The following is a 14612-nucleotide window of genomic DNA, read 5'->3' on the forward strand; positions in this document are numbered from 1 at the left end:
GGGAGGGGTTTGCTAAATTGTTGAAACTGTCTGAAAATCAAAGTGCCCAGTTGGGGGCCTAGGAGAAAGTGGAAATGAGAGGGCAATAGAGGAACTGCTAGTATCAGAGCCCTCCTTCCTAGAGACACTCACACTGGGAGGTGCATGCTCTTCGTGTTTTCTCTTCCTGAAACGAAAATAAGGAATGGAGAAGTTACCTTTTGAGTCAGAAATACAGACTTAGAATTGAGTTGCAAAAAGAGTCTCATTGTTTTATAAAGATGTTGCATACATACCAGACACATCTATGAAGAAATCAGGACCAGAAATCTGTCTCCTTTCACCCCTTTCCCCCATCTCTCTGCTCCCCCTCATCTGGGATCACCGACACGGGTTCTCACTTATCTAGGCTTAGGCCATTTCTGTGTCAGAGAGGGGTCTTTAGTTTGGGGGCTAAGACATCTGATCTTGGGCTGTGGATCTGGCACTTGGCCTCATTTTTAGTAAGGGGCATTCCTGTCTTATCTGCCATGCCCAGGTATAGCTATCCAGTGCTGGCACGGATGTGCACAGAACACAGATTCTCTTGAAGGTTTGGCCTAAGATTCTGGCTCCTGCCACCACCCTCCTTGCTATTTACACACGCTTTTGAACAAAGTGGTCATCCTTTTCTGAATCTGCTTCCTCCTCTGTAAAATGGAGGCCAGAATGCAGAGAACCAGCCACATAGGGTATCGTGCGGATGAAATGGCTTTTCTTTGCTGTTAGGTTTTTGAGGCCTTCTCATTGAGTGCCGCTTCAGGTTTTATGCTTGAGCTGGGATCCCTGCTCTGTGATATCTTGGCACCTATTTCTATTCTGCGTCTGCCTGACCAGCTATTTGCCTTTTTTCTTCTTCTGATTGTTCAGTTGGTCCCACTTTGGCAGGCTGTCTAATCTTGGGGTTGTAGTGTTTGTGATATTTTCTCGGACCCATTCCAGTCTAAGATTTATTTTCAAGAGCAGTCATTAATAATGATGATAATAATAGCTAACCTTTATAGAGCGCTTGCTAATAAGCCCTTCACATGGCTTATTTTAAGTAATCTACAGTATAGCCAATAAGGCAATGCTGTGTAGTATCTCCAACACCTTATGTTGTCTCCACGTGTTAGTTGAAGAATCAGAGGCACAGGAGGTTGTGTGATTTGCAAGGTCTCAGAGCTATTGGGTGGCTTGCCAGATTGGAACCCAGTGTATTTAACTGCCATTTGCAGTGAGTTGGAGATGGGTAAGTTGCTTTCCTTTTCAATTTCATTGTTTTTTGTGGACCTACTTTAAAATTGTTAATATCTATGATGGCATCTTGCCTTATTAATTTACATATGAAAAGTTAAAATTGTGTTTTTCTCGAAATGGAAGTAGCTCCATGGTTTTCCTAATTACCGAGTAATAAGTATTTATGTAGTGTTACTTTGTGTATATTGACTAATTCCCTGAGTATATTACAACTTCTAATCCTCACTCCAGTCTGATGATGTAGGTACAGAATTACTTGTATTTTGCAGATGAGGAACCAGAGATGCAGAAAGACTAAATAATATACCCAATGTTGTACTTATTTAAAAGGAAAAATTGGGGTTCAAAACCAGGCAGTATGACTCTAGAATCCACATTATGCAACACTGCTCCTAATATATATTCTTTACAAATGCCTGATCATTGATGGGGGTGGGAAAGGTTGAGAAAAATATAAGCACGTTATTTTATTTTATTTCATTTTATTTTTTGTCATTTTAGGGACGCACCCGCAGCATATGGACGTTCCCAGGCTAGGGGTAGAATCGGAGCTGTAGCTGTTGGCCTACACTGTAACCACAGCAACACAGGATCAACCCACATCCTCATGGATACTAGTTGGGCTTGTTAACCTCTGAGCCACAATGGGAACTCCTAAGCACTTTTTTTTTTTAAAGGAAAAGAAACACCATAACCCACTGTTGAGATATTAATTACTCTAATAATATTTTTATACCTCTTGAAGGCTTTTTTCCCCTATAAAGTATAAACTAAAAGATGGGATACTCATCCTAAATTGTTTTTCACTTATCTGTATACACAGCATATTGATTTTTTTTTTTTTCGGTCTTTTTGCTATTTCTTTGGGCCTCTCCAAAGAGGTTCCCAGGCTAGGGGTCAAATCGGAGCTGTAGCCGCTGGCCTATGCCAAAGTCACAGCAACTCAGGATCCGAGCCGTGTCTGCGACTTTACACCACAGCTCACGGCAACGCCGGATTCTTAACCCACTGAGCGAGGCCAGGGACCGAACCCGCAACCTCACGGTTCCTAGTCGGATTCGTTAACCACTGCACCACGACGGGAACTCCAGCATATTGATTTTTAAGATCAACAACTGCATTCTTTTTACCACTGAGTATCATTTCACTGAATAGGTAAACCATATTATATTTAATCATGACATATTAATATACTTTTGTTTATTTTATATTTTCACTGTCATAAACAAAGCTGCAATGGATTCCCATTTAGCCACATTTTCAAATTATTTAGTGATTTTCTTTAGTCATTTCCTAAAGTGGAATTGTTAATTATGGGTTCAAAAATATGCTCTTTTTTCACATGCAATGCTAGATTGCCTTCTACAAACTCTTATCAGCACACATTCCCTCTGACACTTAGTGAGAGTGATCATCTCCCCAGTATCCAGGGCCTTGGTTTAGAAACCTTTTCCTATTACTTGGAAAGCACAAGACATTGCAAAGCTTTTTTTTGTTTTGTTTTTGTTTGACTTAAAAGATGTCTTTTGCATTCATTATTTTATTGGATCCTTTATTTTTTAATTTTTTTTTGGATCCTTTAAAATGACCAACATTTGAATATTTGGGGGTTTTAACTATGAATCAACAATGATTTTAACCTTACAAATTACCAAGTCATGTAATTGTATGCAGTGTGATTGTAAGGGAAAGTGTTCTATCCTTAAAAGTTCATCCAAGGAAGGAGTGATTTTATAAAACTGAACTAGTGAAAGGGACTAAATGATTGAGACCGCTCCAAAAGGTGAGGATATTTTTATTGATATCCTGTGCTTGTGGACATTTGCAAGAGCTGTTAAAAAAAAAGAAGAAAATCAAGAGAGGACCTAGACCTGCACCATAGTGAGGAGGAGGGATTTCTACCTACTGCACTGCTACCCACCTTTCTATCTTCTCTGTCTACCCAGCTGCCTATTCTACTTTGGTTTCAGTAGCCTGAAGATTCGCAGAGCCAAATTGCACTTTCCCCCAAATCTAAATGGCATCTATGTTAAGAAGTACAATTACATTTTTTAACAGTGATGTCATTATTCAATACATTCTTTTTTTTTTCTTTTTAAATTATTTCCCCAATACATTTTTTTCTCCTGTACAGCATGGTGACCCAGTTACACATAGATGTACATATTCATTTTTCTCACATTATCATGCTCCATCATAAGTGACAAGACATGGTTCCCAGTGCTACACAGCAGGATCTCATTGCTAATCCATTCCAAAGGCAATCGTTGGCATCCAAGCTCATACTCCCTCCCTCTCCCCCTTGGCAACCACAAGTCTATTCTCCAAGTCCATGATACATTCTTCTTTTATTTATTTATTTTTTTGGCTGCACCCGCTGTATATGAAAGTTCCTGGGCCAGGGATTGAACCCCCACCACTGGAGCAACCCAAGCTGCTGCAGTGACAATGCCGGATCCTTAACCCACTGTGATACAAGAGAACTCCCATTCTTAAAACATTTATTTTAAAATTGCCTGTGTAGTCTTATGAGAAAATAGAGATCATTGTTTAATCGTCATAGCCAACCCAACTTATTATAACTCAAGTTGATTATCTTCTTCATTCACCAGACTTAGTTCTGACTTATTTTTACCATCTCTACCAAATCCATTCCCTAAGGATGCAGATTTGTTGTGAATTTATATATATATATATATATAGGGAGTTCCTGTGATGGCTCAGTGATAACGAATCTGACTAGTATCCATGGGGGCACAGAATCAATCCCTGGCCTTGCTTAGTGGGTTGAGGATCTGGCATTGCCATGAGCTGTGGTATAGGTCATAGATTTGGCTCAGATCCCATGTTGCTGTGGCTATGGTATAGACCGGCAGCTGCAGCTCAAATTAGACCCCTAGCCTGGGAACCTCCATATACCATGGGTGTGGTCCTAAAAAGACATACATATGTGTGTGTGTGTATATATACATACATATATATATATATATATATATATATATATATATATATATATACACATATATATATTCTTTAAAAGACCTCTTAAATTACTGTGGTGTGAGTTTTATCCCTGACTCAGGAACTTCTGCATACCACAGGTGCAGCCAAAAATAAAATTAAATTAAAAAATAAGAAGAGCTTTAAAAATGGTGATCATTTCACAATAAATACAAATATTGAATCATTATGTTGTAAACCTGAAACTAGTATCATGTTATATATCAATTGCATCTCAATGAAAAAAATGATAGGCATCAGTGGTTTTCATGGAACAAGAATATAGCTTTTCCAAGTAACTGCTGACAAAGAGACATTACTCATTTGAATGTAAATTCTGATGTGATAATGTTCATCAGAATACTGATTTTTTTATAATCACAGCCTATATCTCATACAGCTGTTTTGTCATTGAAATGAGAATTTATTACCTATTTTCTAGGGGAAATGGTAGTGCTTACCAGTATCTATATTCCTTCTTTCATCCTGGACACACAACTAGAAAAAACTTACCACCTTCCTTTCAGTGAGATGGGGCCACAGAATAATGGATGGAAGTAATGGGCATCTCTAATTCTATGCATTTTTTGTTCTCTCTCAGATGGCTGGCTGCAGAGCATATACAGGGGACTCTTAAACCCTAGAAGAATTTGGAACCACTACATAAATAGATCTTGGGTCCCCAAATCACTGCATGAAGCAGACCTCCTATGTACAGACACACTCACATACGTCTACTTCATGGAATCTCAGGGGAACATGATTTCAGTGTGAAATGAATCTTTACTGTGATAAGTCACTGAGATTTGGGGCTTACTTGTTACAACAGTTAGCCTATCCTAACATACTATTTTAGCTTAAACAGAAATAACATTAACCATTTTTTCTGACCTTAGCTATTATTATATGTTCTCAGACAAGATGCAATTTTGACATGCACTTATAACCAACTTGCATTTGTTTGTAGACTATGTAATGAATGTATGATGATTAGGTTACCAATCTTGGCATCTAAAGTATTGTCAATATTATAATATTCCAAGAAGAACTTGGCATTTTGTTAGTACTGATTAGCGGCAATAAAATAAGTAATATCAAAACTTTCCACCTACTCAAATGAAAGAGTGGTCATCTATATTATGTTAAACAGTGAGTTTTATTTCCTGAGCTTCCCCAGTCTCAGATCATCTCTGCCCATGACTTTATGGAAGGTCACCAAGGTCTCACACAAGGCAAAAAAGAATGAAGCTCTTCAAAGCCTCATTTCCTCCTCCCTTTTTTCCAAGTTTTTCAGAACATATAACTTCATTTCCAAGCTTCTTTTGCAAAGCTGCTCATGTATGCTTCACTTTGAAGGCTTCCCCATTAGTATAACCCTCATTGCATCAACATCCATAGCTTTATCATGCACTTTAAATTGGCACATTCTTCAATTTCTCATTTGAACTCAGAGAATATTTTAATATATTGACTTTTTTTTTGGTTGCACCCTTGGCATGCCGAAGTTCCCAGGCCAGGGATTGAACCTGTGCCATAGCAGTGACAATGCCAGATCCTTAACTGCTAGGCCTCCAGGGAACTCCTTAATATTTTGATTTGATTTTGAATGTATTGATGTTTTGCTATCATGTCCAGATTCTCTATCATGAATTATCTTTGATAGCTTAATATATCTTGATCATCTTACATTGGTTGTTCTTCCCTAGATTTTTGAAGCTCAAACTAAAGTTCATACAACAAACCAAGTTCATTGAGCAAATGCTAGCTGCCAGTTGGCTGTGACTGTGTAAGTGACTACTGGTCTGAGATTAGCCAAAAAAAAAAAAAAAGGAAGATTAAGATTATAAGGCATGAAACCATGCAGGAAGAAAATATAGGAAAGAGGGACCATGAGTATCTTCATCATCAATTGACAATTACCAAAAACACTGTCATGTTTCCTATAAGATTTGCCAGGAAGAAGAGCTACCCATCAATGCCAATCACAGGTGCTTGAAGAAGAAGACTATCCATTTTTTTTCCTTGACAAATTATCAGCTAAATTAGGAATGTCTTCAATGATGATGAGGTATTGGGCCATAAAGTCCTCTAATGTAAAGACCATGATCTTGGGAATCAGACTGACCTGAGATCAAATTCTGTGTTCATTACTGTGTGACTTTGAATATGTTATTTAGTAAGAGTTTCATGTTTCTCATCAGTCACTTAGGAAATTAGCACCTGCAGGATTCAGAGAATATAATACTTAATAAGTCTTCTAGTATTTTTAATAATGGGATTTTTTTTTTCTTGTAATAGGTTTGGATATTCATTAAAGGTTTGTTACTTGCAAAGCTTGTGAAATGGGGTCTAGTCTGTGGTTTCAGAATATAGTTGTACTTCTGGCCTGTGTGAAGATCAAACACAAGAACTTCACCTCACAGTGACTGTACTCCCTGGTAATCTGTTCTTCCCTGTAAATGTCACTCTTCATGTCTGTCTCCCCACTTAGGGTACATGATTTCCTTAATTGGATAGGTAAGTTAAGGACTTTGAAGCCAGGATGCTGGATCCCACATTATTTATGCCTACTCTAATTATAAAAATAAAAATCATTTTTTGTGTGGTTGAGGGACCGACTGTCTAGGATGGGCAACTGGTGAGTCAACTGTTTTAACACAGTTAAAAAGAAAAGTTTACAAAATTAAGTCTACATGAAGAAATTGGAGAATGTTTCACAAACTTTTTCATGAATGAAAAGATAGTTGGGTTGGATCTGGTGGGAAAAATAGATACCAGATTTAGACGTTCAGGGAGGGAGGAAAAGAGATTCCAAACAAAGAAAACAGTGAAATGCCTAGAATACAGCTTGGTGTATAGCAGGGGTTTAGTAAATGCTGTTGAAGAAAGGAAGAGAACACATGATTGCGCAATTTTAAAAAATGAAATTTGAGGCAACTGGACAGCCAGTGGCATATGTTATGAGACAAGTCCAATAAGGTTGGGCTGGCAAGTGAAGCCTGAGCAAAGAGTGAATATGTAGCAAAGAGATTAGACTTCATCTCCTAAGAGAGTGTAAATGTCAGAGGCAAGTAACTTCCTCAGATTCCTGTTTTGTAAAAATACTATTTATTATTGATTTTAAGACACATTTAAAGCTATTTTAACAACTCTGAAAATGAGATGGATCCCATAATTGATGGTGTGTCATTTTTTAAAATAATTTTCAATTTTTATTTTTTTTTTAGGGCCACACACATGGCTCATGGAAGTTCCCATGCTAGGAGTCGACTTAGAGCTGCAGCTGCCAGCCTATGCCACAGCCACAGCAATGCCAGATCAGATCCCCATCTGCAACCTACATTGCAGCTCACAGGAATGCTGGATCCTTAACCAAATGAGTGGGGCCAGGGATTGACCCTGTGTCCTCATGGATACTAGTCAGGTTCATTACTGCTGAGCTGCAAAGGGAAATCCTGGCATGTCATAGTTTAATTGACAGTTATTTATTTTCTCTCTCACAGGTATATAAAATAATGTGGTTGCTTTCAAGTGATGGCATCTTATATTTAATAAAAAATTTAAATTATGGCATCAGAATAAGAGAGGGACAATGAATGGAAGCAAGAAAGCTAGCTGGGAGATGTACCAAATAGCATAGCTGTGAAATAATGAGGTGGGACACAAATCCAAACATGCCACAATAGACTTTGAATTTCCAGAATACATTATGAGTTCTAGAGTTTAACAAGTTAGATTTACCTTTCAGTTTTCCATTTTGTTCTTTGCTGCATGAGTAGGTACCTAAAAACAAGCTTCTAGCTTTTCATTAACACCATATTTTCAGGAATAAACCTACCTAAAGAGACAAAAGACATATACTCTGAAAACTGTAAGATGCTGATAAAAGACATCAAAGATGACACAAATAGATGGAAAGACATACCATTCTTTTGGACTGGAAGAGTCAATATTATTAAAATGACTATACTACCCAAGGCAATCTACAGACTCAATGAAACTCTTATCAAATTACCAAGGACATTTCTCACAGAACTCGAACAAAATATTTTAAAGTTTGTTTGGAAGCACAAAAGATCCAGAATAGCCAAAGACATCCTGAAAAAGAAAAATGGAGCTGGAGGAATCAGGCTTCTGGACTTCAGACTATAATACAAAGCAACAGTCATCAAAACTGTATGGTACTGGCACAAAGACAGAAATATAGATCAGTGGAACAGGATAGAAAGCCCAGAATTCAACCCACACACCTACAGCAAACTAATCTATGACAAAGGAGGCAAGAATGTACAAGGGAGAAAAAGACAGCCTGTTCAATAAGTGGTGCTGGGAAAACTGGACAGCCACATGGAAAAGAATGAAATTAGAACATTCCCTAACACCATACACAAAAATAAACTCCAAATGGATTAAAGACCTAATATGAGACCAGACACTATAAAATTCTTAGAGGAAAACATAGGCCAAACACTCTGTGACGTAAACGACAGCAACATCTTCTCAGATCCACCTCTTAGAGTCATGACAGTAAAAATAAAAATAAGCAAATGGGACTTAATTAAACTTAAAAGTTTTGGCACAGCAAAGGAAACCCTAAACAAAACAAAAAAACAACTCACAGAATGGGAGAAAATCTTTGCAAATGAATTGACTGACAAGAGATTAATCTCCAAAATTTATTTATTTATTTATTTATTTATTTATTTATTTATTTATTTATTTATTTATTTATTTTTGTCTTTTAGCTATTTCTTGGGCCTCTCCCCACGGCATATGGAGGTTCCCAGGCTAGGGGTCTAATCGGAGCTGTAGCCGCCGGCCTACACCAGAGCCACAGCAACTCAGAATCCAAGCTGCATCTGCAACCTACACCACAGCTCACGGCAACGCCAGATTGTTAACCCACTGAGCAAGGGCAGGGACCGAACCCGCAACCTCATGGTTCCTAGTCAGATTTGATAACCACTGTGCCACGATGGCAACTCCAATCTCCAAAATTTTATAAACACCTTCTGCAGCTCAATACCAAAAAAAAAAAAAAAAAAAAAAAAAGAGAGACCCCATCAAGAAATGGGCAGAAGATCTAAAACGTCAGTTCGCCAAAGAAGACCTACAGATGGTCAAAACACACATGAAAAAAGATGTTAAACATCACTCATTATTAGAGAAATGCAAATCAAAACCTCTATGAGATACCACCTTATACCAGCCAGAATGGCCATCATCAAAAAGACTACAAACAATAAGTGCTGGAGAGGGTGTGGAGAAAAAGAAACCCTAGTACACTGTTGGTGGGATTGTAAATTTGTGCAACTACTGTGGAAAATATTACGGAGATTCCTCAGAAAACTAAAAATAGAATTAGTATTTGATCCAGCAGTCCCACTCCTGGGCATCCATCCAGAGAAAACCATGACTCGCAAAGACACATGTACTCCAATGTTCATTGCAGCACTATTTGCAATAGCCAAGACATGGAAACAACCTAAATGTCCATTGATAGAGGAGTGTATAAAGAAGATGTGGTACATATACACAGTGGAATATTACTCAGCCATTAAAAGGAAAGAAATACCAGCATTTTTAGCAACATGGATGGACCTAGAAATTGTCATGCTAAATGAAGTCAGTCTGACAGTAAGACACCAACATCAAATGCTATCACTGAGATGTGGAATCTGAAAAAAGGACACAATGAACTTCTTTTCAGAACAGATGCTGACTCACAGACTTTGAAAAACTTATGGTTTCCAAAGGAGACAGGATGGGGGATGGGAGGAATGCACTGAGGGTTTGGGATGTAAATGCTGTAAAATTTGGTTGTGATGATTATTGCACACCTATAAATGTAATAAAATTCATTAAGAAAAAAAAACCCATATTTTCTCAGCTGAATAAAAAATATGCATAGTATTACTTAGTATCTATTAGGCATCAACATTTTGGATGGTACATTTAGGAAGGTACAAGATCATTGAGACTGGAGACCCCTTTAAGTTCTTAGATTTCTTTAAAAATAAAGAAAATTTATAGTATTGGAAGAGGCTTCAGAGATCCTCAGATTTGACTCCTTCATTTTATAAATGAGAAACATGAGGTCCTACGTGCTGATGACCTTAAATATGCTGACACTTGATGGTCTCATACATGGTGGGTATAGCATGGAATGGAACCCTCTGCCATAATGCTCCTCTGTATTAGCAGGTTACTCGTTTATCTCTGCATTTGTTCTGACTCCAGTTCTGCTACTGATCAGGCAGTACAAAAGGAATTTTTTTTTTTGGTCTCTCCACAACTAAGAGCTAAAAAATTTATCATTTCCCCTTTCTTTTTTTCTGACTCATTCTATAGTTGGAATCTTATTCCTTTTGCCTAAACACCTGTCTATGCCTACCCTCTGCTGATGAGTAATGGATAATGTCTGGGGTTGGGTTCTATTGCCTGGGCATTTGGTACCTGAGTTTCTGAAGGGCACCACCTGCTTTTCTGAGCACCAGCTACTACCAACCTCCCCTGAAGTGCTTCACCTGGTCCCAAAGCACAGAATCTAGAAAACATAACTCCCTACTGTTTTTTTTCCCCCATCATCTGATTCTAGATTTTTTTTGCTAGGTAGACCTGTTGAATATTTGCACATTTCTCCTGGCCCCAAACTCTGAAACTCTTATTTAATAGCGAAACCCTTTTCTTATCTCTAAGAAACAGTATATACCAGTAGGATGCATGGGGTTGCTTCCGTTCTTGTTGGTTAGGCTAATTTTTCTATTCACTGAGGATCCCTTCTAATTGACCTCATTGGTCAGGCATCTGTTCTGATTAATCAATCAGTGCCCACACAGTATGGTTCCTAAATATTTTTAACACCTCCACTTCCTTACTGGTTTCCACAAATTGAGCACCTGGAACCAAATAGATGCTTAACTCTAATCCACTATAGCAATCTCAGTGTAAGGTATGATCAAACATACCTTTACAGAAAAGAAACTGAAACTCAGAGAAATTACCTAAATATCCCAAGGACATAGGTCATGTGCCTGAGTCAAGATTTAGAACCAGGTCTTGGTGACCTCAGGCCTTGACACTCCAATATCCTCTATCCAGTACCAACTCATCATACACTTAGTCTGGTTGGCTTGTATTATTCCAGGATCAGAACATCTCTGCTATGCTGGTTGGTGCTTTCATGTCCTTAACTTGCCCATGAAGGCAGTGGCCATTTATCTATTCAGAACTATGAGATTACCCAAGCCTTACTGACCAACCAAGCTCCCAGGTCTCTCCCGTCGACTCTGCATCCCACTGACCCTTGTCCTGCTCCTCAACTATCTACATTCAGCTTAGGTGATGCCTCAACTGTATATGTCATTGTCAGACCTGTGCAAGGATTTGAATGTCTTTGTTTTCTTGTTGCTATATCCTAAAAGCCACCAGGCAAAGAAGTAGAAAATTTCCTCTGATTTCTGACTGGTTTATTACTCAAGCTCTCTCTTTAAGTTTTAGTTCCTAAACTGAAATTTGAAGAGTCTAAACCTATCATCAGGGTGGTTTACCTGCAAACAGGGCAATAAACATACATTTGAAAAGTGCTTTAAAGTAGAACTGGTGGTTTAAGTTGGACAGGTCATGAAACCCTATAGTATTACACTTAATAGTAGTTAATATTTGCTGAGCCCTTAAAGTGTTCTCAGTTCTATCCCAAATACTTTATGTACATCTTCTCATTGAATCCCCAACAACTCTATGCAGTAAGGACTATTATTATCTTCATTTTGTAGATGAGGAAACCAAGGCACAGGATAGTTAAGTAGCATGACTTTGGGCACCTGCGTTCTAAATGAAAGTGTCAGAATTTGAGGATAGGCAGTGTGATTCCAGGGCACAGGCTCTTAATCAAGCCTAAGGATTATAATGTTTTGTTTAAACAAATATACACAAATGAGATATACAGATGGGTACTGTTTTACAAAGCACTCATGTTTTCACCTTAGGAAAATAAACTCAATTTCTAAGAATGCTACCATTTTTCAAAATATTTTTGGAACTGCCTGCTGATCCAGTTACAAGTCTATAAGGTAACTAGACTCATTAGACTTAGACCTTGGATTTGGTTAAAAAAACTGAGGTATATTTACCTCAGCATAAAAATAGTGCTATCCATCAATACAAGTGATGAATGTTGCCTCTTCAAATGGAAATATATAAGGTCAGGTAACTCCCCAAAGAAGAAATATAAATGACCAACAAACACATGAAAAGAATTCAACTAAATATAGTCAAAGATCCGCAAATTTCAATAATGACAAAACAATTTTCATCTATCAAATTGACAAATATTTTTAAAGATTGGCAATATGCAGGAGTAGCAAATGTGGTGGTCAAGGATACTTTCATGAATTAGTGATGATATCTTGGCACAATTTTTCTGAAAGGCAGTTTAACAGTAAACCTTAAAATATTAGCTAGGCATATTCCTGATCTAGATGTCATAGTTTTTAAATTTATTTGGAGACAGTAATTCTTATTCTAAGAACTCTTTTTCTAAGAAGAGAATGAGGTCAAATGTACAAATATCTAGCAACCAGTATGTCCATCATAGTCTTGCTCATGGTTGAAATATTGAAAATAAACAATGTCCATGAATGGAGTGCTGATTAAATAAATCTATGCAATGGAAGATTATAGTTATTAAGGTGATGATGCGGTTCTACATGTGTATTTGAGAGAGAGCCACAATTCAGTGTTGGTTTTTTTAAAAGCAAGTAATAATATAACAGTGATGGTGGAATCTCATCTTACCTTGTTTTGTTTATATCTGTATCTGCATACACACCTCTCAAGACACAAACGCACATATAGATAATATTCTGGAAAAGCTATTACTGATATATCAAGAGTGGTTGTCTTTGTGTGTTAGGTTTTCATGCAATTTTTATGCCATTATTACTTAATATAATGTATTTTTCATATTGTTAAATTTTAATTTTACATTATTCTATTTATATAATTAGGAAATTTTTTATTTTTTTTACATTTTGAAAAAAATTACTGTTACCCAGCTGGATCATTCACCATCTTTATCAGACATGATCTTTAATAATTTTAGACTATATTCAAGATAAGATATACACTCAGAGATAAAGTGAGCTTACATCAGCTAAAGACATTCTTTTGTTACGTGAAACAGATCAATCTCAAAAGAGAATTTACAAAACAGTTTCATAATATCATCTAAATCAGGGTCTCCAAATGATGATAACATTTAAGAGCTCAACATTTATTTGAAGATATAATTCTAGATTGTTTGTTAACAAAATCGTCTCACCATTTTCATTTTTGTGCCTCCTATACTCTGTTTATTTACATCAGTTTTCATAAAAAAATTTGAGCGAGCTGAGCCCTAAACAAGCGGATAAACAAGCTTGTGGATAAACAAGCTGTAATTTCTTTTCTTTCTTTTTTCTTTTTTTGTCTTTTTGCCATTTCTTGGGCCACTCTCACAGCATATGGAGGTTCCCAGGCTAGGGGTTGAATTGGAGCTGTAGCCACCAGCCTACGCCAGAGCCACAGCAACGCGGGATCCGAGCCGCGTCTGCAACCTACACCACAGCTCACGGCAACGCCGGATCGTTAACCCACTGAGCAAGGGCAGGGACCGAACCCGCAACCTCATGGTTCCTAGTTGGATTCGTTAACCACTGCGCCACAACGGGAACTCCAACAAGCTGTAATTTCTTTAGCTTTGGCATGCATCGGCAAATGAATGCATATTTTTACTTGCTTGACCAAACTCAGGAAACTGCAAGTCTGCTAACCTTGCATTATATGGATGGTGCCCTGAATAATACCATGTGCCCTGTTGCAAAAGCTGAAGATATACTTGTGGAATTTATTTTATTCCGATTTATGAGGACTGCTGCACACAAACAGATTATTGTAGTGTCTGTGATTAATGGGACACCACATGGCTGCATGGACTTCATAAATCATTTGATGCAATGTCTGAGCGAATTTTACTTGCAAAATCAGTTTCAATCAGCTTGGTTCCAAAACTGGGTAAAGCAGAAGGATGTGTCCAGTTGTGGGAGGTAGAGGTGGTGGAGCAGCCAGTGTTGGGTCCAGTTTTATGTCTCTTGTTATGGGTGATGTGGAAGAGTGCATAAGCAGCACGTTAATTAAATCTGCAGATGGAATTAGAAATGTTGCAAATGCTGAGAAGGACAGGGAAATGATACAAATTGGCCAAAAGTGAGAAGTGGGGGTTGCAATAAAGGCCAAAAATATAGCAGGCGTGACCATGCATGCACACATGTATACACATACACATGGACTACACGTGATTAAATAAATCAGTTAAT

Source organism: Phacochoerus africanus, chromosome 5 (assembly GCF_016906955.1).
Source record: "Phacochoerus africanus isolate WHEZ1 chromosome 5, ROS_Pafr_v1, whole genome shotgun sequence".
NCBI lineage: Eukaryota > Metazoa > Chordata > Mammalia > Artiodactyla > Suidae > Phacochoerus > Phacochoerus africanus.